This window comes from Myotis nattereri (genome assembly GCF_964212035.1).
Source record: "Myotis nattereri genome assembly, chromosome: 4".
NCBI lineage: Eukaryota > Metazoa > Chordata > Mammalia > Chiroptera > Vespertilionidae > Myotis > Myotis nattereri.
Window position 1 is genome coordinate 99,255,690 of NC_138079.1, and position 23,834 is coordinate 99,279,523.

At 48.0% G+C, this 23,834-nt stretch overlaps 1 protein-coding gene across 3 annotated transcripts in view; it reads left to right on the forward strand.

Moving 5' to 3' along the window:
* The first annotated feature begins 1,051 nt into the window (after positions 1-1,051).
* The window catches only part of CDIP1 (cell death inducing p53 target 1), a 31,117-nt gene continuing 8,334 nt past the window's right edge, over positions 1,052-23,834 (forward strand). The window contains exon 1 of one of the 3 annotated variants that reach the window (XM_081089209.1): positions 1,052-1,507. The gene's annotated coding sequence lies outside the window, so the exon portion shown is untranslated. Of the gene's footprint in view, positions 1,508-1,607; positions 1,874-23,834 lie in introns of those variants that run through there. The other 2 variants (XM_081089208.1, XM_081089210.1) reach the window with 2 other exon arrangements.

A 23,834-nucleotide genomic window follows, 5' to 3' on the forward strand; every position in this document is an offset into this window, starting at 1 on the left:
CTCAGCTCGGCCTGTGCCTTCTCACAGTCCAGGAGCCCTCAGGGGATGTCTGACTGACAGCCATCAGTCAGACATCCTTAGCACTGCCGCAGAGGCCGGAATGGCTCCTGCCACTGCCTGTGCTCGCCAGCGGTGAGCCTGGCTCAGGGCTTCTGGCTGAGCGGTGCTCCCCCTGTGGGAGTGCACTGACCACCAGGGGACAGCTCCTGCATTGAGTGTCTGCCCCCTGATGGTCAGTGCATGTCATAGCGACCAGGAGTTCTACCGTTCGGTTGATTTGAATATTAGCCTTTTATTATATAGGATATTATTGATTTCAGATAAATCAAGGTAGGGAAAGGGAGAGGAAACATTAATGACGAGAGAGAATCATCAATTGGCTGCCTCTTGCACACCCCACAATGGCACACCCCACAATGGGGATTGAGTGGGCAACCTGGGTATATGCTCTGACTGGGAATTGAACTGTGAACTCCTGGTTCATAGGTCGATACTCAACCAATGAGCCAGGCCAGCCAGGTCCGACCCTAGAATGTGTTTTTATTGATTTTTAGAGAGAAGGTGAGAGAGAGAAACATGCATGGGTCACCTCCCTTACATGTCAGACCAGGGATTGAACCCTCAACTATGTACGTGCCCCTGACTGGGATTGAACCCTCAGCCTTTTGGTGTAGGGGAGGATGCTCCACCCCACTGAACCACCTGGCCTGGATGGGAGCCATTTTTTATTATTTATTAATATTTTTTAATCCTCACCTGATTTTCCATTGATTTTTAGAGAGAGTGGAAGAGAGAGGGAAAGAAGGGAAAGACAGAGAGAAATATCAATGTGAGAGAAACACATAGATTGGTTACATCCTCCATGCGCCTGGCCCAGGAGGAGCCTGCAACAAAGGTAGGTGCCCTTGACAGGATCAAACCCAGGACCCTTTGGTCTGCAGGCTGATGCTCTATCCACTGAGCCAAACCAGCTAGAGCAGGACAGGAACCATTTTAAACAGCAAAATCACCAACCAAAAAACATAAGAATGAGAAAAACATTACACTAAACATAAACAAAAATGACACTTGTTTCCAGTATTAGAGCTTGAACAATAAGTTAGACTCTAACTGTTACAGTGTTGCCTTATTAATCTCAGTTGGGAAAGTGCATACCAGGCAACAAAAATCTTCTCCATTCTATGCATATCTACAGAATGTATAGCGCCCAAACTGAAATGCAGGCGGGAGAAAGGAAAGAGAGCTAATGGGGTCCATCCCTACATTCCACTCACTCATGCTAGTGACTTCACTAGACACAAGCATATCAAGCTCATGCCTTGTTTAAATAGGCCTTCGCCAGGGCTTGGCACGTGTCGCCCCGCCCCGCCCACGCGCTGACCTCATGGCCCCGCCCCTCTACGTGACGCCGCCAGTCTCGGCCTTTCTCCAAAGCCTACCTGCCTTCTGACGAGCTGTGAAAGTGGCTGTTCCTGCTGTTGCAGCTGCCGCAGGTGCCAAGAAAACGGTGAGTCGCCTCGGCCACTGGAATCAGCTTCCCGCGGACCCCTCCGCGAACAGGGTTGGGCGCTCACGCCCTTGGGCTGGGGAGGGGGGGTGCGGGTGCGGGGGGGTTGGGGGGGGATGACCTCGGCCGGCCGAGCCCCCTTGCCGCCGGCGCCCGCGGCGTTCGCGCGTTGCATGGTGGACACTGTAGTCACCGTGGTGCGCAAATTGCACCTCGGTTGCACGGATGGACTACATTTCCCAGAGGCCTTTTGGCGGGCGAGGGGCTGTGGGCGCGTAATCCCTTCGGGGCTAAGGGTCTGGTCCTCTGAGCGCTGGAAGCGGCCTGTGTCAGGGTTTCTCGGCCTAGCGCACCCGGCCTCTCGAGGTAAAGGGCCCCTGGGGGTCGGCGCAGCGGGTCCGTCGCCCGCTTCCAGGACGCTGATGCGACCCAGAGCGGTTCTGGGGTTTTGACGTTGTACCATCGCAGGGTTGTGGCCACCCGCGGGGCTGCAGTGACAGCTTAGCCAGGCCAGGCGGGCGGGCGGACGGGTGCAGGGACTCTCTGGGGCTGCTGGCCCGCTCCGCGGCGTCCCGCTTATTACAGCTCCCACATCCTATGCCTGTCCGGTTTTCCACGATGGCTGTTTTCGCAAGGAAAGGGGATTGTGAAGGGAGTCCGGGCGACGAAGAAGTCCCTGCAGGGCTCCTTGGTGGGTGACCTTGCTCTGCCTCCCTTGCGCCTTGGCTCACCAACATCAGGGAATCCCTGCACCCACGCTCGGCTGCGCGCGCTGGGACAGGTTTGGGAGACAGTGACCTGCATGGCTTTGGGCCCAGCTTCATGCCATCTAGGGTTTTGGTACAGTTGAACTCGCGGGTCACGTGAGCTCGGGGTTGGGCCCTTGTTTATGGGTGTGTGTGTGTGTGTGTGTGTGTGTGTGAGTGTGTGAGTTTTCCTCTACGTGTTCCCAGGAGGCCTCGCCACAGGTGTCAGGTGAAGAGCAAGCAGCTGTTAGCTTCTCGGAGTGTGGGCCTGAGATCCTCTGCGTCAGAATCACGGGGGCCCTCGTGGAAAGGGACGGTTCCTGGGGCCACTCCTAGAGCTCCACTCAGCAGTTGGGGGATAAGCTCCCAGGTAATCCTCAGGCACCCCTGCGGCTGAGAGCCTCCGGCCTGGAGTGAGGAGGATGGAGAAGCCGGGCATCACATTTAGACCAGTTTGTGTGTATTCTGGGGCCTGCTGCTGGGCAGGGCAGGGTGTATTGGTACATTGTTTCTTCCCCCAGGGCTGACCTAAGGGTTGGGTAAGGAGAGGTATGCCAGCTCTGCCTTGCTCTCTGCACATTTCATTAGGAAAAATTTTCAAACATACAGAAAAGTTGAAGAAATTTTACAGTGAACACCATCTAGAATGTGGAACATTGGACCATATTTTCATCATAAATCTAACCATCCAGCAGTCCATCTTATTTTTTTATGCATGTCAAAGTTGTAAACAGTTTAGTTTCCTCCCAAATAATCATGCTTGTCATTAAGTGGAGTCTTGGAATTAACATAAGCCCTGGGTGTTTGAAAAATCTGTCTTGTCTCCCATCCCTGAAGAGCTGGAGGTTTTTCCATGGATGGGCCTCTGGAACCAGGAAAGAGTTTTCAGTTTTCTTTCTTTCTTTCTTTTCTTTTTTCTTTTTCTTTCAATGTCTTTACCCAAGTCCAGGGATCCTTTTTAACATTTTTATTTATTTATTTAATATCTTCTTATTGATTTCAGAGAGGAAACGAGAGGGAGAGAGAGATGGAAACATCAGTGATGAGAGAGAATCAATGATTGGCTGCCTCCTGCATGCCCCCTACTGGGGATGGAGCCTGCAACCTGGGCATATGCCCTTGACCAGAATTGAATTTGGGGACCCTTCATTCCCCAGGCCGACGCTCTGTTCACTGAGCCAAACCAACTAGGGCCAGGAAAGTTTTACATGCTCTTACAAAGGTTTTAAACTGGCAATTTTAAATCACCTGAAGAGCACACACATGGATTGTGTGACAGACTAATACTTAAGGGACCAAAATTGTTTTGAGGGGGAGCTAATGGAATGTGCCCTGATGGCCCTAGCAGATCATGTTAGCAGTAACGGATTTATGTCATCAGCTTCCATACTCTGTTTCTGCTCTTTATACTATAAGCTTGCCCAGTTTGAACCTGCTGGTTTGGTATGTTTTCTAAAGCTCTAGGGCAGTGGTTCTCAACCTGTGGGTCGCGACCCCTTTAGGGGGTCAAACAACCCTTTCACAGGGGTCGCCTGAATACATCCTGCATATCAGATATTTACATTATGATTCATAACAGTAGCAAAAATACAGTTATGAAGTAGCAACGAAAATAATTTTATGGTTGGGGGTCACCACAACATGAGGAACTGTATTAAAGGGTCGCGGCATTAGGAAGGCTGAGAACCACTGCTCTAGGGGAACAGGGCTGTGTAGCCTGGTTGATGAGCTTAGAGTCCCTTGGGCCCAGGTACTTTGTTCCATAGCCACAGACACCAACCCTAACCCTCTTTAATTGAGTGGGAGAGAAGAGACAGGTCCTGAGAAAATTCACCTCCACTTTCAGAAGCATATTTTTACTCATAGAGGACACAGAGAAGTGTGGCTGTTAAAGTTATGGCATCTTATATTGATGTTTCTGTCCTTACGTGGAGGAATGAAGTCTTGCTGTTGAGAAGGTAGCAAGCACTGGGAACTCCTGCAGAAAATGTTGGTCCTTAGTGGGAGGAGAGAGGAGAGCCAGGCCAGCAGTGGTGGCATGAGGTTTATTGTGCCCCATGAGGGGACTTGGAAATGGAATTCACAGAATGGAAGTGTGGTTTCTAGGATCCCACAAAGGGCTTCCGTTTCCTCGTCTCTACATAATCAGGACTCTCCCAGAGAATTCCTGGGAAGACAACTCCCTGCATTGCAATTTAGTGCTGCAGAGGAGAGGGGGTGCTGGGCCGAACCCTGGGTCAGAACCCCTCCCCCTGAGAGGGCCACCCACCTAGGGACATATAGGTAGGTCACTGCTGAGCCTGCAGACCCGTCCCCTCCCACTACTCGGTGAGTCAGCAGGCTCTGGTGATAATGGTGGGGTCCTGGGACCAGAAATGCCCAGATTTGGCGGACCACACTGGAGGCCTTTCTCTTACTTCCAAGCTGTGTGACAGGCATTTGCCCTCCCAGAGTCTCACTTGGTACATCTGTGAAAGGTGCAAAGCAACGCCCAGGCCAGATGAAGACCTGTATCCCCTGTACGTGCTGAAAAGACTAGGATCCCCTAATGTTAGGCAAAGTACAGAACCATGCATTGCAGGGTAAGGAAGTCAGTGACATTCTGATTCTTCCCATGAAAGCAGTTATGATGTGGTTTTGGTGGCATAATTTTTCCAGAAGACATTTCTCAGCACCATTTTGGTGCTTCCGATCTGTGGGTGCTGTGAGCTCCTACATGTCTGTCTATTGGGTGACCCAGCACCATTTATTTTTACCACAAGGAGGTGTCATGAGGGTCCAGTAAAAACTGTGAACATGCTAGATACGTAATGTGTTCAGTAAGTGTTGTTCAGTCTGAATTCAGATCTATTCCAGTGTCTGCGTTTTTCCTTCAAGGAGAGCTGGAGGCCAGAGAAGGTAGAAGGTGGTGAAGAAGCATGGAGCGGTTTCCCTGGGTGGGGTCTGAGGAGATCCTAACCCCTTACTAATTCAGGAAGAAGTGAAATATGGCTGTCCTAGTTTTAATGAGTATTAAGAGCAGTAGCCTTAGAATTTACAGGTTGGGGAAGCAGCAGGGAAGGAAATTTCATTTGCAGTGTGCGCCCTTTGTAAGCGTTCTCCCTGGGTAGTCAGCACAGGGCCTGCGGGAGGTAGCACTGGCACGAAGCAGCCGCTACTGACTGACTTGCCCGAGGCTGAAGAATGGAGAGCAGGGCTCCAGACCCTGCTCCCCTGAAACAGCAGGGGTGCGCGAAATGTGTGCTCTCCCAGCCCCATTGTGAAAACTGCTCCATGGAGTTGACTGTGACTCAAGAAAGGGTGTGTTCTTTTTTCTTGTCTGAATTTTTGGCCATAAACAAAAGCACTTTGATCAAGAAACATGGACGGCATCTCCGCTGAGGCTCTGTTCTGGCCCAGAGGCTATGGGGAGTGGGCATTTGGATTAGACATAATAGCATAGGAACCCTAGTTAATTTAACCCCAAACCTCACGGATTTGCTTATTTAACAACCATGTGCCATGTGCTGATACAAGTGGGAGAGTCCCAGTGTTCTCTGATGGGGAAGAGTGAGGGATGAAAGATTTCCTGGCAGGGAATTACAGGAAAAAGTCAGGTTTGCTGGGTAGAGGGTGGGAGAGTGTTTGGAGGCTGAGAGAATGATCTGTGGAGGGGTCCATTGATGTGGGCAGAGAGGGATTTAGTTTGGAGACGGGCAAGTTACAGTCTAGGGAGGCTGGCGTGCAGTGTGGTAGAGAGAGGCCAAGTCCAGACTTTTCTCCTTTTTACCTGACCAGCAGATGAGATAGTGGATCTGAGAGCTTTTTGAACCATGACATTAGTAATACTTGCTGACAGGTCAAGGATTAAGGTGCAGAGAAAAGTCTGGAAGGCCACTCAGACATGCATCATGGTGACGGGAGTAGTGATAACAAACAGGGCTCCTCCATATGCTATGCTGCCTGCTGTTCAGGCTACAGTGTCTGTCCAATGTGGACAGGTCAGGTTACATGTATGTTTACCTGATTCTCCTGGGGAGCACGAAGGTCACGCTGTGACCCATTTCCCCCGAGTGTAGCCCCAGTCAAACTGGCCAGAGGGAAGCTGTGCCTGCTGTTGGTGGTGGCCACGCCCTGGAGGCTTCCCCACCTCCAGCAGCCACCTATTGATACCAGGACTCTTAGGGAGTCATGTTAGTACACTGGGCACAGTGCAGGATGTGGAGAGCCATGGGACAACCCCATTTCTCAGGCCCTCAGCTCTCTCGGAGTAAAGGTGGGTGTCCTTCAGCAGCTGAGGACCTGGCACATCACCCTGAGCCGCCCGCTAAGCCCCTCTCCCTCAGCTCCTCACATTCTCCTGGCATCCACTCTACCCAGCCCCCGTGCTGAACTTAGCTTCTCTTTCCACAGCTTCACGCAAGGCTTGCTCCTCACCTCTGCCCCATCTGCCTGAATGTTCCCTGCTCAGAGAAACGCTCCCTCCTTAAAGCAGCCGGCCACAGCGCTCCTTTTCCTGCTCTTGGTTCCTCCACAGCGAGCCTCCCTATCTGATGTGCTGTATGTTTGACCAGTTGCTGTGTTTTACAGCCCCCTTCCCCGTGGAAGGTCCATGAAGGCAGATGTTGGTGTAGTGCAGAGGTGTAGGGACCATGGTCTGTCTGTGCGCCATCGCTCCACAGTTTGAATCCAGAGGTGAATTCCCAGCGGAATGGTCAGTGGTTCGGTTCTGAAGGCAGTTGGTCTGTCTCACAAAGCCCTTGAGGGGCCTGTGGGCGCAGCGGCACTGACACTTCCCCTGAGGAGACGGCGCGCGCTCCTTGGTTCTGTTCCCCTTCTGAGCCCTGTCCTCTGAGATAAAATCGGGACTGGTCAGGTCATCTCAGTGTTTCTCTCTCTCTGTTCTGGGTGCATGGAATCCATGTAGACTCACACGATGGAATAACACTGTGCAAAGAACTTGGTTGGAAGTGCACTAGTAAAATCCTGCTTAAGCATTTTTGAAAAACATTTGGTGAATGTGTGAAAAAAAGAGACAAGGCAGAGACAGGTGTAGCTGAAGGGGCATTGGGCGTGATTCAGGACATCTCTTGCAGCCACGGAGCAGCCGGGGGCGCTTGCCTTGCCCACTGTTATTTCAGCATGTACCTGGTCCTGCCTTTGGAGGGTGCTTAGTAAGTGTTTAAAAGACTAAATGAATGTCAGCTGAGACATTGGACTTTGTGATTCCTAATGACGTTTCCAGCCTGAAAGGTGGTCGGATGTATGACTCATAGAGCAATATACACGTGGCTAAAAATAAGGCAGTCCCAAATATAACGTGAGCTCCCATTTTTCCAAGGAGAAAATCCAAAATAGTTCTATCCCAACAGGCAGGGGTAGACTCTTCAGGTCAGATGTTCCTTTAGAGCAGTGGTTCTCAACCTTCTGGCCCTTTAAATACAGTTCCTCATGTTGTGACCCAACCATAAAATTATTTTCGTTGCTACTTCATAACTGTAATGTTGCTACTGTTATGAATTGTAATGTCAATATCTGATATGCAGGATGGTCTTAGGTGACCCCTGTGAAAGGGTCGTTTGACCGCCAAAGGGGTCGCGACCCACAGGTTGAGAACCACTGCTTTAGAGTGATATGAATTTAGTTCAGCTTCCATATATTAGTTCTTGTAACATAATTTAAAATACTGATTAGATTTGTTCCCACTCTTCCCTCTCACCTTGTGGACTTCATGTCCTTGTTACAGACACCAGCCCATGTGATTGGCAGTGCAGGCCAACTGAGCACCCCTGGTACCTGAGCGAAGCCACTGGACTGTTCTACCTTATCTTTGTGTGTTTTTTCATCGGTCCTGTCACATGACTTCTTACTGTGTTCCCTTTAAAAGGATGTTTATGGCAACATCCAGCCACTGCAATTATGAGATCTAATGCCAGGAATAATTACTTATCTGCTACATGCCTACTAGTTTTTGGCCTTTTTTCTTTTGACCGATTCCATCCAGAAGCATGCCATACTGCCACTAAAGTTACTGCAACTAATATTCTTCACCCAGCAGTACTTTGTTGAAAAGAATTGAGATTAGCCCTAGCTGGTTTGGCTCAGTGGATAGAGCATCAGCCCACACACTGAAGGGTCCTAGGTTCGATTCCAGTCAAGGGCACATACATCGGTTGCAGGCTCGATCCCTGATCCCCAGCACTGGTTGGGATGCGCGTGGGAGGCAACCAATCAATGTGTCTCTCTCACATTGATGTTTCTCTCACTCTCTCTCTACCTCCCTTCCTTCCACTCTTTCTAAAAAAAAAATTTGTTTAAATTAATAGAAAATATCCTCAGGTGAGAACAAAAATAATAATAAAGAATGTGAATTTTTTTAAAAAAAGAATTGAGATCGCCCTGTAAAATTAGGAATTGAAATGATGCAGAGACAGGGCCCCTCACTGAACTGAGAGGAATGAGGAGGCTATAATATATATTTAGGTATATATGGGAACTCTGAGCATGTGAAGGCTGAAAGACAAAGCTATTCTCTTGGAAATATAGAGGTTTGCTCTCCCCTGTGGACTGGGGGACTTGGGCAAGGCCTGGCTGCAGGCTGAACTCCTCCCCTGGGCCAGCAGGGCCAACAGGCATTTGTGTCTGAAATAAGACTCTTCCAACTGGGTGGCAGGGACTGTGTAGCAGCCACGTGGCTTGGCTGCACTAAAAGGCCTTGCACTTTTCCTGGGTCAGGATGGTATGTCATGATCTCCGCTAACTGATGAAAATAGAGTCAATCCAAAGTTGGTTTTGTGTCAGCTTCCTGAAGGCAGAGGTAAGGATTTTTCTTTTCGGGGTTCTGTTTTGATTGCCTAAGTAGTGTTGTTTAGACTCAACTCGTTGCAATTCTAAAATTAGTTGTCGTTTAGTTACTAAGTTCTGCCTGTCCAACAGGTGCAGATGACTTGTTTATTCACTGGTGGGTGCAGCTCTATCTGTTTTTCCATCCTTTACTCCTCATCCTCTCCTGTCTGTATGTACTTCCTCCTTCTGTGCCAGCAGTAGAACACAGAACCAAGCTCCTGAGTCCCATCCTGCCAGAGAGGCAGCCCTGAGGGCGGGAGGAGGTGGCTGAATGACAAGTTGAAGGCCTGAATTGTACTCCTAGCACTGGCTCCAGCTAGTGGCAAGCCCTGTAACCTCATTAGTCTCAGGTTTTTTGTCTCTGTTGGGTTTTTCTTACCTGCTCTTGTCTGCCAGGTGACCTGTTGGCTCTCCACTAGGGTCTCTGAGGCTGGAACAGCCGTGGACAAACTACGGCCGGCGGGCCGGATTCGGCCCGTTTGAAATGAATAAAACTTAAAAAAAAAAAAAAAGACTATACCCTTTTATGTAATGATGTTTACTTGAATTTATATTAGTTCACACAAACACTCCATCCATGCTTTTGTTCCGGCCCTCCTGTCCAGTTTAAGAACCCATTGTGGCCCTCGAGTCAAAAAGTTTGCCCACCCCTGGGCTAGAACTACCTTCGATGGCCTTTATGGTCCAACAACAGGTCTAGACCCTCAGTTTTACTGGAACACTGGGAGGTGACCTGGTACAGAGAACCAACTCATGCTACCAAACTCACATGGAAGCAATGGAAAGACCACACACCATCTTACGAGAGGAAAATGAGCAAACAGCCATTGCTCCTGGGAGCATTTCTTTTCCTGTGGAGAAAAAACAGATTATAGTTAGAGTCACCCTTCTGGACTGAGGAGGAATACACATAAACTTAGCACAATTATAGTGACCATTTTGAGGAAGGAACGTCAAAGGAGCTGACCATACTAGAAACATTGGAAACTACACATAAATAAAAAGTTTCTGTATGTGTGTTTATATATAAAGAAATCATCTAAAATCCCACTCTCCAGAGAAAACCACTCTTAACATTTGGTGTGTAATATACAGTTAACTCTTGAACAATGCGGGGGGGTGGGGGGTTAGGGGTGTCAACCTTCTCACCCCCCACATGCAGTCTGTAGGTTTCAAAATTCCTTTGTTGAATACCTTGGTACAGGTTAATTCTCAAGGTCCCTTTTTCCTTTGTTGTGACCTTCCCAGAATTCATAAGAAGCACCTGGCAATTTAATCTTGCCAAGCCTCAGACTGCTACTGGCTTTTCTGCTTAGAGAATAAAACTGCCCTTTTTTCCTTTCCCCTTCCTCCCCGCCCCCCCCCCCCCCCCTCCTTTCTTGCATTCTCTAATTAGGGAGGCTTTTAACCATTTTCGCTCAAGTGTCCTTGGTTTGGGGAAGATAATGGCTTGTTATTTACAAGTTGGCTGCAAATTGCTCACATTGTTTGGCCTTGTTTTTAACCTTCCTGTCTCAGTTTCCCTATTCCTCTTGCCCTGGAGTTTTCCTAGCTTTCACTATCCTGTAACTTATTCACTCAGTGCTGTATCAAAACCAGCTTTCAGTAAGTAAAAACAGATCTATATTATTTTTTGCAGGGGTGAATACATTTATATTGTATGAGTAAACCAGATGGTTAACTTGTCCCTTTGGTTGAACATCAAAACAATACTTAAAAAAATTTTTTTAAATATGTTTTTATTGATTTCAGAGGGAGAGAGAGATAGAAACATCAATGATGAGAGAATCACTGGAGATCACAACCCTAGGCATGTGACCTGACTGGGAATCGAACCCTGACCTCCTGACTCATGAGTCAGTGCTCAACCACTGAGTCACACATGTGAATCTTTGCTCACAGGTTCATTTATCTCTAGGACAAATGCCTGGAAATGGAAGTGAGTGAAAAGGAATGTAGCAAAACTGTTCTCTGGACCAGTCATAATAACCTGCACTGCTGTGGCCCAGGTGCTGTTGGAGCGCGCTCATGGGGGTCAGAGTGGTTTGCCAAGGCTTTGACAGGAATTTAGCGTGATGTGAATTGTATAATAGTATTGTCATCATCATCTTAGTTCCTAGAAATCTTACTGCTTTTTAGTTTAGAACCATTCTTTTGAGACCTACATGCCTTTTGATTTTGCTTCTGATTAAGAGCAACCTATATAATCTCTTGCTTCTTTTTCTCTTGTGTACTAACTTTCTCATGCTCCACCTGTGTCTCCACAAATATAAGTAATGCAGACAGTGATTTGTATCTGTTGAACACTGTGACGGGCTCTGAGCTACGTGCTCTTCATGCACGACCTCACTTGTGCCGCAGCACAGTTCTGTGGGTCAAGGGCTGCTGCTGCCGTTTCACAGGTGAGAAAACAGATTCTAGAAAGTTAGAGAGCCTGTTGGCTGGTGTGAGACTTAGTTCTAGTGGGGCGGATTCTGCCCTTCTAGCTTAGTCTGTGACATCAGGGCACAAGCCTTCCTGTGGACTTTTGGGGCTTAGGCTGATACACAGCTCTGAGTTGTAATACTGATCAGGGAGGAAAGTGCAGGGCTGGGTGGGAGGAGACAGATGGGAAAACAAGATCTGCTTTCTGGTCCTTTCTGTGTCCTGTTTTTGAAATATTTAAAATTCCCAAGGCATCAGATACACCCGTGTTCAAGTGTAAAAATAAATGGTTCACAGGCACATGTGATGCTGTCTGAGAGGGATTGGCGCCCTCATCCTCCTTCCATCAGAAAGGGTGATGGAAAATGGGCTGCATTCAGGATTTCCCAATTCTGCCAGTGCTAGAACTTGGCAGCCCAAGGGCCTGCTGAGCTAGCTGGCAACCTCTGAGGGTGGAGGTGGTGTGAGCTAGAGAAAGCCAAGTCATTGTGTTAGAGACACTTCTCACTGACACCGGAGAGGTGATACCAGACAGCCCCGAGTCAGTGGGAGAGGGCTGTCCCCAACCTCCGTCCTTGTCGTCTCATATGAACTTTGCGCTATGAAAAGTCGATCTATTAAAGCATGCACCTTTATTGAAAAGGCAAAGCAAGCAGCCTGTACATCTAGCATATGAAGTGCAGATGGGCTCTCAGCTAATCTGAAGAGTGAGTTGGGTGAGGGTCCGAGGCCTTATATACCCTCCTGTCTATAGATTTCAAAAATCCTTTGTTGAATATTTTGGTACAGGTTAATTCTCAAGGTCTCTTTTTAGTTTGTTGTGGCCCTCCAGAATTCATGAGAAAAACACCTGGCAACTTTAACTTGCCAAGCTTCAAGACTGCTGGCTTTTCTGCTTAGGAAGTAAAACTGCCTTTTTTTCCTTTCCCCTTTTCCCCACCTTCCTCTATCTCTTGTTAGGGAGGCTTTTAACCATTTGCTCTCAAGTATCCTTGGCTGAGGAAGGTAAGGGTTTATTATTTACAAGCGGGTTGCAAATTACCCACACTGTTGGGCCTTGTTTTAACTTCCTCCTGCCTTAGAATCCTGTACCAATTGGGAGTCTATAATGGGAGCTTTTCAGTTATGGACCACCTGTTTATATATACCACTCTGCTGTTTCCCTTCCCCTCCTTTGCCTCTGGTTCCATTAACTCCACCTCCTCCCGGCTTGCTTGGAGAGATGTTCCCTGACTCCTTCATTGGGTCTGATTTTCTGTACTTTCACAGTCCCCTAGACTTTTCTGTACACCATTGGTGACACTTTGTAATTAGGTGTTTGGGTTTTGGTGTGATTATAACACCTGTCTCCCCAACTTGATTGTAAGCTTCTGGAAGACAGGGACAGCACCTCTCATTCTCCCTGCCTCTTCCTCAACCTGGACCCTGCTGCAACCTGGGTTCAGGATCTGAAGGAGGGGCCGACGCACAAATGAAAATGCTATACAAGAAATACGAATTTAGAAGGCATTGTGGCCAGGAGGTTTCTCTTTTGTGAAGAGACACTGACCTCTGGCTGGTCCGCTTTTTATTTACTTGAATACACATTTGCCCTTTAGCAATGCATACAGGCATATCAAAGGTAAAGTTTGGTAAACAGTAAAAGGATTATCAGGTTAGGGAACTGCCTTGAGCCATGACTATCTCAACACTGCATCAACCCTGCTAATGCCCAAGTTCCATCGGCCTTCACGTTCCTTGGTGCACTGACAGTCTTGGCAAGTGGTGGCTTCCTGCAGCACCCTGCACAAACTCAGTGCTACAAACGGATACCACGAACAAACTGTTGGTTATGCCCACAGGAAGCACCATCCCCCTGCCAAGGGCCTCTGTTAAATGGCCACACACACTGTTCTTAAGCACAGACTGGGGATTTGAAGGAACAGGAGGGGATGTGGCATTGCCCAGGGAGTCAGCAGTCATTCCTGGCAAATAAGTGCCCCATTTGTTTCTGTTGTTATTTTGGCTGGTGATTCAGGCTGTGAAAGAATTCACAACTAAAAGAAGGGAGGAAGTTTATTTTACTTACCCAATGAGGAATGAGCCAGTGCATTGCAAATCAATACAAAGGCAAGAAATAAACAGCAGCCTCCTCTTGTAAAGCCTTGCTGCTGTTGCTAGGTGACAAGGAAGAGCGGAGGATTTGGGGGCTGAAATTGAGTAGACATCAAAGTGGTTGTAGTTTGTTAGTTCTTCAGGAGACAGTCAGACAGGGACAGATGTCCTAGGGAGGTGTCTTATCAGTATTTTTCCAGACCTGTAAAACATGTTTAGAGTAAAAGTTTTGAAGAGGAATCGGGGAAGGGAACTTTTACTAATTATCCTTGAGTTGTTAAAAAAAAAAAAAAAAAGAACAGGGAGGAGGGGGATGCAAGAATGTAGCCCTGAGGGTAACTTGTCTTGCAGTTCGAGCAGAGTGGCTGTTTGAATCAGAGGTGCTAACAGTCTTGGGGTTTAATTACCAGGTGCTTCTCATAAATTGTGAAAGGCCACAACACAGAAAAAGAAAGGCCTTTTTTCCATCTTAACACCGTGTAAGGACATCTCACACTACATGGTCTTTCATGGCTTATCACATTCATGTCTCAGTTCTCATGCAGCCTCCAAGGTGGGCAGGTGGAGTGTGGATGATGAAGTCATGTGTGGGCCAGGCCTCCTGGGAAGGGATGAGTCTGCATGTTTGGCAGAGACAGAGTATGCTCCTCTTACCCCGTCCTCTGGGTGGCCCTAGAGACCCAGGGGACCTAGCAGAGTGTTTGGTTTCCCTCTTGGGCCTCTGCTCCTCTCAGAGCAGTAGGTGCCTCCTTTGTTCAGCAGATGGGAGCTGCCTTTCAGTTTTCCCAGCAAAGCCCAAAGCCCTGTTTCTGGCTAGATACCTAGAACCTGCCTCCTGGGGACAGAGAAGTCCCTCCGAGGCCAGCTGGCATCCTGGTGTTATGGGTGCAGGGAGGGCGAGCCCTTCTGGGGAGAGGCAGGAGCAGGCCAGTCCAGCCTGAGAAATGCAGCCCTGCAGCTCCTCCCACCAGCATCTCAGGTGGGTGCCCAGGATCTGTGGGCAGAGTACTTTTCCCAGGGCATCACTGACCATGGAGCTCCAAGGCAGTGAACGGAGTGATGCTAGTGTTTTAGGCCCTGTAGGAGGATTGCTAGTGTTTCTTCCATTCCAATACTTGTCTCAGGAGCCCCACAGAGCACGTGGCCTCCACTTGGCTGTGCTGCAGATGAACTCTGCTGGGCTAGCTGAGCAGGCTGGGTTTGATTACAAGTCCCCCAGGATCCTGTGGGGAGTGCACACCAGGATCCCCGTTTTGTGGGAACAGAAGCTGCCCTGGCAGAGGCTCCAGTGCCTGTTTTGTTTTCCTTCCTGTTGGAAGTCATTCACTATGAATGATGACGATAGCAGGTGTTGTTTATTCAGTGTTCTTGTGTGCTAGGCCCTGAGCTGCTCTGGGCATTTTGCATACACTGTTGTAAACCTTCCTCCAATCCCGAGAAGTAAACATGAGTGCCCCATTTACAAATTAGGAAACTGAGGCTTGGTGATGTCACACAGCTAGAAAGTGGTGGAGCTGGGTCTGAACTAATCTGCTGCTTCCTTTAAAGCCTTGCACATTGCAGCAAGCATCCCTGGGGTGGGGCCTTGGCCACAGCAGCAGGCTCAGGGACTTACCAGGACAGTGAGTCCCTCTGCCTCACATTCTGTGAGGTTCCTCTAGCACAGCGCAGGCCCTTTAAAGGTGAGGAGCAGTTTCCTGGAGGCTTCCTGAGACCTTTCTATTTTTATAAACATTGAGATGTTATTCTGTTGCCCTTTATTACGTTGGTGTGCAAAGTGGGGGAGTGAAATAACAGCTAGGCTGAGCTCCACCCACGGCAGTGGCATCAAACCCTTCCAGTCATTGTTGTAATTGTGTTCACCACACACGCGCATGCACACACACGCCAGTTTCATTTAAGAAAAAGCAGTAAAAATCTTTAGTGTTATTAAATCTTGACCCTCGAGTACACAACCTTTTAATATTCTGTGTGTTGAAGTGTGAGGTGCACAGAAAGCACACACGTGAAGTATGCTGCCTGCCTTTAGGGAAAGCACAGGTGCAGTTTGAGTTGTGAGCTGATGAACTAGCTGTTTCCTTGTGCTCCATATTTACTTAAGAGAACAGCTGACACACATACTATGGTTATTTAGACTTAAGGATTTAGCAGACATTTTCTTGAAAATGAACGCAGTGAGCCTGCTACTTTAAGGAAAACCACTCACCTTTGTTTTGTAGATGTTGCCAAATGACAGATTTGTTATTCTATTTCAGTGATGGCAACCTATGACACGTGTGTCAGAGGTGACATGTGAACTCATTTTTTTGGTTGATTTCTTTGTTAAATGGCATTTAAATATATAAAATAAATATAAAAAATATACATCTTTGTTTTATTATGGTTGCAAATATCAAAAAATTTCTATATGTGACATGGCACCAGAGTTAAGTTAGGGTTTTTCAAAATGCTGACACGCAGAGCTCAAAAGGTTCGCCATCACTGCTCTATTAGTTGCCAATGATACAATTTGACCTTTCTAACAGGATTAGTTAGAATTTTGGAAAACTTGCATCTACCACTGAACTGAGAGCTTCCTGCTAGGTTCTGCTGAGGAGATTGGCGGGGGATGCTAACAATGTGAGCTTTTTGAGGGGGATATTACATAATGAAATGTGTCAACATTGCTAAATCGACATGACCAGGGCTCATACTTGTGAACTAATATTTTCCAGTGACCCATGCATGCTGTTACCAAACCATGCATGTGTAAGATATCCATTACAATGGAAGGTAGACCAATGAATTTTAATGATTGTTGAGAATTCAGGTTCCATATTACAACCTTTAAGAAACTTATCAAATTTGAGTATGGTATCGAAGAATTACTACAATTATCTGAAAGGCTCTTCAAATGCCCCTCCCTTTTCTAACTACTTGTCTGTGAGAGCCTGGATCAAAATCCCATATCACAACAGATTGGCTAGAATAGCAGATAGAGCTCAGCTATCTTCTTTTAAGCCAGACATTTAAAGGTTTTACAAAAATGTAAAACAAGGCCAATCTTCTCATTAAATTTGTTTCAGAAAGTAGTTATTTATATTGACATGTAATGAATTTATTATTTTTAATGAATTAAGTATTTTTAAAAATTACCCATTTTTTATTTTAACATGGTAAATACTGATAAATATAACCCACAAAACAAATTCTTTTTGGAGTCATCAATAATTGAGTGTAACCGGGCTCCTGAGACCGGAAGTTTTCAAAAGCTCTGGTCGCCCGCCCTCAGTCCTCATGCAGTCCTCCAGGAGAACCCACTCAGGTGTAGATGGGTCTCAGTTTCAAACTGCCCCTCCCCACCCTCTCAGGCTGGGCCTTCCTCAAGAAGGGGGTGTTGGTGTGTTTCCATTACAGGTCCTGTCTGGGGTGAAAGAGATGGGGCGGGGGGTCTGGCAGGATTGGAACCCCATGGCAGTGTGCAGGACAGTTTACACTATAGAATCAAGTCTGCAGCAGTGGCTGTAGCCAGTGAGAAGCATATCCTGCTGGCAAGGGCCCAGGTCCTCCCAGCTCCCACCGGGAGCCTGCCTGGGCTCCCAGCCTTAGGCTGCCATTTGGCCTGGCTTTGGCCTTGGATCCACGACAGCGTTCTCTGCAGTGAGTGATGAATAGTTGGGAGCAGAGCAGAATGCCAGAAGTGTTTCCCAGGGCCCAAGAGGTCTTATACTTTGAACTCCTCTCGGGGAAATGGGGAGACCCAGAGGAGAGAGCAGCTGAAATTGGGCACCAGGAGGTGGAGACCCTGCCCCTTTTCCTTGTGTCACCAGGAATCAAAGCTGCCCCTCACTGACCTATCCTATAATTGTGTTCTTTTCAAAGCTTTGTTTTCACTTATGCAAAAAAAAACATAATGAAGGAAAGCCTTCTTGCCTTTCTGTCAAGCTTTAATTACGGAGGCGAAGATTCGCCATCTCTTTCATTTATATCAAGCATGCACAAAGAGAACTAGTGTGGGTTTTGGGTTTTTTTGTTCGTTTGTTTTTGAGATATTATTCATACCATACAGTTCACCCTTTCAAAGTTTGCACACAGATCAGTGGTTTTAATGTCATAGGTTTTTAATGTCACTGTCAATTCATTACCTCAGTGGACATGTTTTCACCTTAAATGATTCTTCTCCCCTGCACAGCAAGTCTGCCAGGTACTGGGCAAGTGTCACTGCTCTCACGCAGCCAGCCAGAAGGCAGGGGTTCTAGTCCCAGGTCCCCAGGAAGACTGGGGCTCAGGGAGGGTCCATGATTCACACAATTCAAGGCCAGGGCTGTCTGACTCTAGAGCTCCATACTCTTTCCACGCTCTCCCTGTTTGCCCATTAACTGGTGGACTGACAAATCCTTGCTGCTCTGAATGGGAGGGAGGTATCTTGGGTTCTTGCCATCCTGGCCCCACATTGGAAGGCTGCATCCTTTCCTTGGAGCTGTCACATTCCGCAGTGGCTGTTGTGAGTATTGTGTGGATATAGACAGGGCCTGGGGTTGGGGTTGAGGTGGTGGGTAATTGTGCCACGCCAACACGACAAAGGGTGATCCCGAGTGGGGGGGGGGGGGTGAAAGGATTAAGGAAAGACAGACAAGAGAATAATAGCTGGGTCTCAGTGGGACGCTGCCTCCCTGATGAGGAGACAGCGCCAGCGCCCACAAGCCGTGTCTTTATTTTATAGCAGATGCCACGAGGCAAAGTGGGGGCGTGATCACATTGTTTACAGCATTCTCGTGAGTTTCAACCTCACTTAACTACATGCACCCGAACTCTATCACAAGGCACGTGGGGCTACGTGTTTGGACCATAGGTTCAAGCTTACAACCACAGCCGTTGGCTATAATTGTGCTGGGAGGGCCCTGCCCTCCAGCTGGGACTTGCACGTGGCCACGAGAGGACCCTGCCCTCTCATCAGTCCGAGGCTTGAACCTGTCCAAAACACTGTAGCCGCGCCCCATAGGTAATAAAGCAGTTTTACTTAGTTTCATGACCACGAACCCTAAAACCCACAGCAGGAGGTCAGAACATCATTTGCATCTTCACCCCTGGGAAAATCCTCACTAGGTCCATCCCAGCTCAGCTGGAAGAAACTCAAGAGCTGCTCTGTGTATATGAGGCCTGATTAGTCTCTGTGACAGATGCTGATGGTGGAGCTGTATGAGGGCTCCAGAGAAAGAGGGGCTGACGCTGGGCTTCCAATATTGGGGTGCAAGCAGAAGTTTCCACTCTGGAACAGATCAGCACTGAGCAAGCCCTAGGCTCTGCAGTGGCTGCTGGACTGAGGAGGGAAGGTGGGGAGAGTGTGGCTTTGCAGAAAGTGCCTGGCCTTGTGCCTGGCCGAACTGCCCTGCCCCACCCCCATGCCCAGAGGCCTATGCCCTTGGGCAGGTGAGGTGAGATTGCAGTAGGGAGTGGGCAGACAGACATGGAAGCAGGCTTCATCTCATTTTAGGGTGACTGGAATAATTCCCTCCTACATAAAAGCACAGGGGGTGCTAGGCTGTGTTTGGTTGTGGGTGCAGGGAACAGATTGGGCCTCAAGTGGTCTCCATACCATCCCCCAGTGGACCAAAGGGCACATGCAAGGCCACCCTCTCCTCCCTCCCTTATAAGGGTCCCAGAGACCACTCATGGCTCCCTCTCCTGGACACAAGATCCCCTTATCCCTTGAGGCTCGCCTAAGTCTGTCCCCAGCTCCCCTGGGACTTCACCCTGTGGCCCTCTTCATCCTAAGTTATCTTGCTGACCCCTCAAGAATGAAGGCCGGTGATGTGAATTATAGTGAACAGCATGGGGAAGCTGCAGGCTCACAGTGTATACTCTAGAACAGCGTTCTCAACCTGTGTGTCTAACGACCCTTTCACAGGGGTCGCCTGAGACCATCGGAAAACACATATAATTACATATTGTTTTTGTGATTAATCACTATGCTTTAATTATGTTCAATTTGTAACAATGAAAATACATCCTGCATATCAGATATTGACATTACGATTCATAACAGTAGCAAAATTACAGTTATGAAGTAGCAACGAAAATAATTTTATGGTTGGGGGTCACCACAACATGAGGAACTGTATTAAAGGGTCGCAACATTAGGAAGGTTGAGAACCACTGCTCTAGATTCTTGAGCCTTCTAACTCATCCCACGCTGCCTCCTACCCTGGACTATTTCTTCCAGGCAGAGCCTCAACCTGAAAATGCAGTCAAGGGGAAATTGATCTTCTTTGTCAGATCCTAAAAGCCCCAGAAACCCAGCCTCTGCCCTACACACATTTCTGGAGTGGCCCTGGGAAGCAGTGGCTTCTAAAGTAGGAGCCATCGGGGTTGGGGCAGCAGCATATCACTTTTTTCTAGTGCTAACAGATATTTTCCAGCATCCCCAGAACTGCCTGCGAACTGGTGAATGGGAATTGAAGGCTCAGAGGAGTCCCTTGAAAACATCTAAACTTTTGACTTACAAGGCTCTGTGACCCTGGGCTTGTAACTGAGTTGGGTTGACTTTCTCTAAAATGAAGATGCCAAAGAGCCACCTGCAGGCTGGTCTGAGGACTGAGTTCATGCTTGCGCCCAGGGAATGTTGACCTGATTCTGACGGTGGTGTGAGGATTGCCCTCCAGGTCCTTCCTCGGTGATGTCTCTTGGACTTGTGCAATCCCACTAAGCTGGACAGAAGTGTGTTCCGGAACACACTACCCTCTCAGCCTGTCTGGGGTGTGGTGGTTGCTACATGTCGGTGGGCCTTGGACAGGCGGGCCGGTGCGGTTACACAGGACTTCATTTAACGCTCCGGCTCACTGAGAGCACCTCTGCCCCGATGCTCACGGGCGAGTCAGGAAGAGCTGGGCGCTGATGAAACCTGAGGCAGCATGGAGTCTGTGCCCTCACACCTGTGTGCCGCTTGGGGTCTGCCACTTGGGGGGCTGGTCAGCTGCTGAGCAGTCAGCTGGGTCTCCCGCTCTATTCTGATGGAGTTTATTTTATTATTTAATCCTCACCAAGAATATTTTTTCCATTGATTTTTTTAGAGAGAGGAGAGGGGAGGGGGGAGAGGGGGAGAGAGAGAAACAGCGATGTTGAGAGAGAACATCGATTGGGGCCAGGGATGGGAGCCTGTAACTGAGGTACATGCCCTTGACTGGGAATCAAACCCATCTAACCACTGAGGAAACCAGCCAGGGCTGTTGTGGTATTATTTTGACTGGGTAATGCCTTTGCATTCACAAAATCCAGAGGATGCAAAGGGGTATACTGTGTAAAGTCCTTTGGGCCTCCAGAAGAGTTCCGGTTCTGTTTAATGATAAACTTGTGAAGATTTTCAGACAATTCTCTATTTCTACAGAATTCATATCTATGAGACTTAAATGGGAGGCTGAGAGACCTGTCTAGGGTTTCTGGCGCTGCAAGTTGACTTCATTGACCTCCCAGGACCAGGCCTTGCTCTCCTCTGCTGGGAGCTGCCAACCCGCAGATCGGAGCCTCTCATAGCCCACACTCGGGCACCTTTCCAACAGCGAAGTTGCAGGGGCTAAAATCTCAAAGCCACCTTTGTATTTGTAGCATAAATTTGTGTAGTGTGCATTTAAAAAAAATACATTTTTATTGATTTTAGAGAGGAAGGGAGAGGGATAGAGAGATAGAAGTATTGATGAGAGAGACATTGGTCAGCTGCCTCCTGCACCCCCACACTGGGGATTGAGCCTGCAGCCGAGGCATGTGCTCTGACAGAATCAACCAGAGACCTCTTGGTTTTTGAGTTGACACTCAACCACTGAGCCACACCGGCAGAACTAATTTTTGTAGTATGCATTTATTGAAAAACTGTTTGGCTTTCAGACGTGACTTTTTAAAAATATTTCATTCCTGTAGTTTTTATTGCACCTTAGACAATGGAGGTTTGTGGAAATGCACATTTGGCTTTTTAATGGGAGGCAGGTGGTGGGGAACTGGGGTTTGAATTCTGGAAATCTTCACGAGCCATTTTTCAGAAATCGCTCCTGCATATCAAAGGGCCCACCCCTGTCTCTGCCGCAGTGCAGGAAGGTAGCTAGAGGATGAGTGTGGATGTGAAGGGGAGGGGAGAAGACGGAGGAGCAGTAGGGCCCAGTTCCCCAAGGAGAGAGGCGGGGGGAGGGGTTCTGGTGCCTGTGGTCAGTGCCTGGAGTGGGAGCGTCCCTGTGCATGTTCCGAGTGTGCATGGCCTGTAGCAGCTCCTGCTGTAGGTACAGAGGACAGCTCAGGGCTGGGGGACACCTTCGCCCTGTGTGTACCATCATTACGATGGTAGAATTCTTGTGCTCTGGGAGACAACAGAATTCGATGAAAGAGCAGGCCGTGCCTGCATCCTCAGAGGGGATACCTAGTGTGTGTGCATGTGCATGCGTTTCCTGGTCACGGAGGGACTTGTTGGATCCAGGCTACTTCCTCTCTGCTAGAACCAAAAGGTGCTCCGGTGACTCAGCTGGTGCAGTGCAGTACTTCCTGGCCTGCTCAGAGCATCCCAGGGCTTGGCTAGTCCTCCAGTGAGCTGGGGCTGCGTGGTGGACAGTGGTGGCACCCCAGAGGAATCCCAGAGGGACAGAGAATGGGAGTTTGTGGCAGGTGCTGGCCCACATTCCAACAGACGTGGTGTGTTACAGTTCCCCACAGATACCAGTCAAACCTTGTAAGGCTCCTTTTTCTCCCATTAGGACAGTGATAGCGAACCTTTTGAGCTTGGCGTGTCAGCATTTTGAAAAACCCTAACTTAACTCTGGTTCCGTGTCACATATAGAAATTTTTTGATATTTGCAACCATAGTAAAACAAAGATTTATATTTTTGATATTTATGTTATATATTTAAATGCCATTTAACAAAGAAAAATTTAAAAAAATGAGTTCGCATGTCACCTCTGACACGTGTGTCATAGGTTCGCCATCACTGCATTAGGAGGGTGCCTGATGAGCCGGCAGTGGCTCTTGCCTGGAAGGGGGACCTTTTGTGATGTTCTCTAGAGGCCTGCTGCTCCCTGTTCTTAAATCTTAATCCTGTGCTGTTGGAATTCACCTGCATTCATCTGCTACTGGGTGTGGGGGGTAGGAGAGTCACTCAGGGTCTTAGACTCATTCTGGCCCTAATATACTAGTAAATGTGCTATGTGACGCAGACAGGTCCTGTTTTCTCTGGGCCTCCATATCTCCGGAGGATAATTACTAGTATAACTAGCAACGCACAAGAGCAGGCTTATACTTTATAAATACTTGGGAAGATGTTCTGCCTCATGGTGGTCAAAGAAATAAAAGTAATCAAATGTCATCTTTAAAAAAAAATCTTTATTGTTGAGAGTATTACAGATGTTCCCTCTTTCTCCCCCCGCATTGTCCCCCTCCACCCAGTTCCCACCCGGTCCCAGACCTCCACCACCCTATTGTCAGTGTCCATAGGTAATGCATATGTTATTTGGTTAATCTCTTCCCACACACCCCTTCCCTCTGAGGTTCATCCATCTGTTCCATGTTTCCATGTCTCTGGTTCTATTTTACTCATCAGTTTATTTTGTTCATTAGATTCCTCGTTTGTTTATTTTGGTTTTTAGGTTCAATTGTTGATATGTATATATTGCCATTTTATTGTTCATATTTTTTATCTCTTTTCCCCTTCCTCTTCCCCTCCCCCTCCCCCTCCTCTCCCCCCTCTCCCTCCTTCTCCTCCTCCTTCTCCTCCCACTGAAAGGTCGCAGGTTTGATTCCAGTCAAGGGCACATACCCGGGTTGCAGCTTGATCTCCAGTGGGATGTTTGCAGAAGGCAGCCAATCAATGATTCTCCATCATCATTGATGTTTCTATCTCTCTCCCTCTCCCTTCCTCTCTGAAATCAATAACTATATATTAGAGAGAGAGAGAGAGAGAGAGAGAGAGAGAGAGAGAGAGAGAGAATATGCCCTTGTACTAATCATGTAATACTGGTGATGAACTCCTTTAGCTTTTTCTTGTCAGTGAAGCTTTTTTTTTTTTTTTTAAATATATTTTATTGATTTTTTTACAGAGAGGAAGGGAGAGAGATAGTTAGAAACATCGATGAGAGAGGAACATCGATCAGCTGCCTCCTGCACATCTCCTACTGGGGATGTGCCCGCAACCCAGGTACATGCCCTTGACCGGAATCGAACCTGGAACCTTTCAGTCCGCAAGCCAACGCTCTATCCACTGAGCCAAACCGGTTTCAGCGAAGCTCTT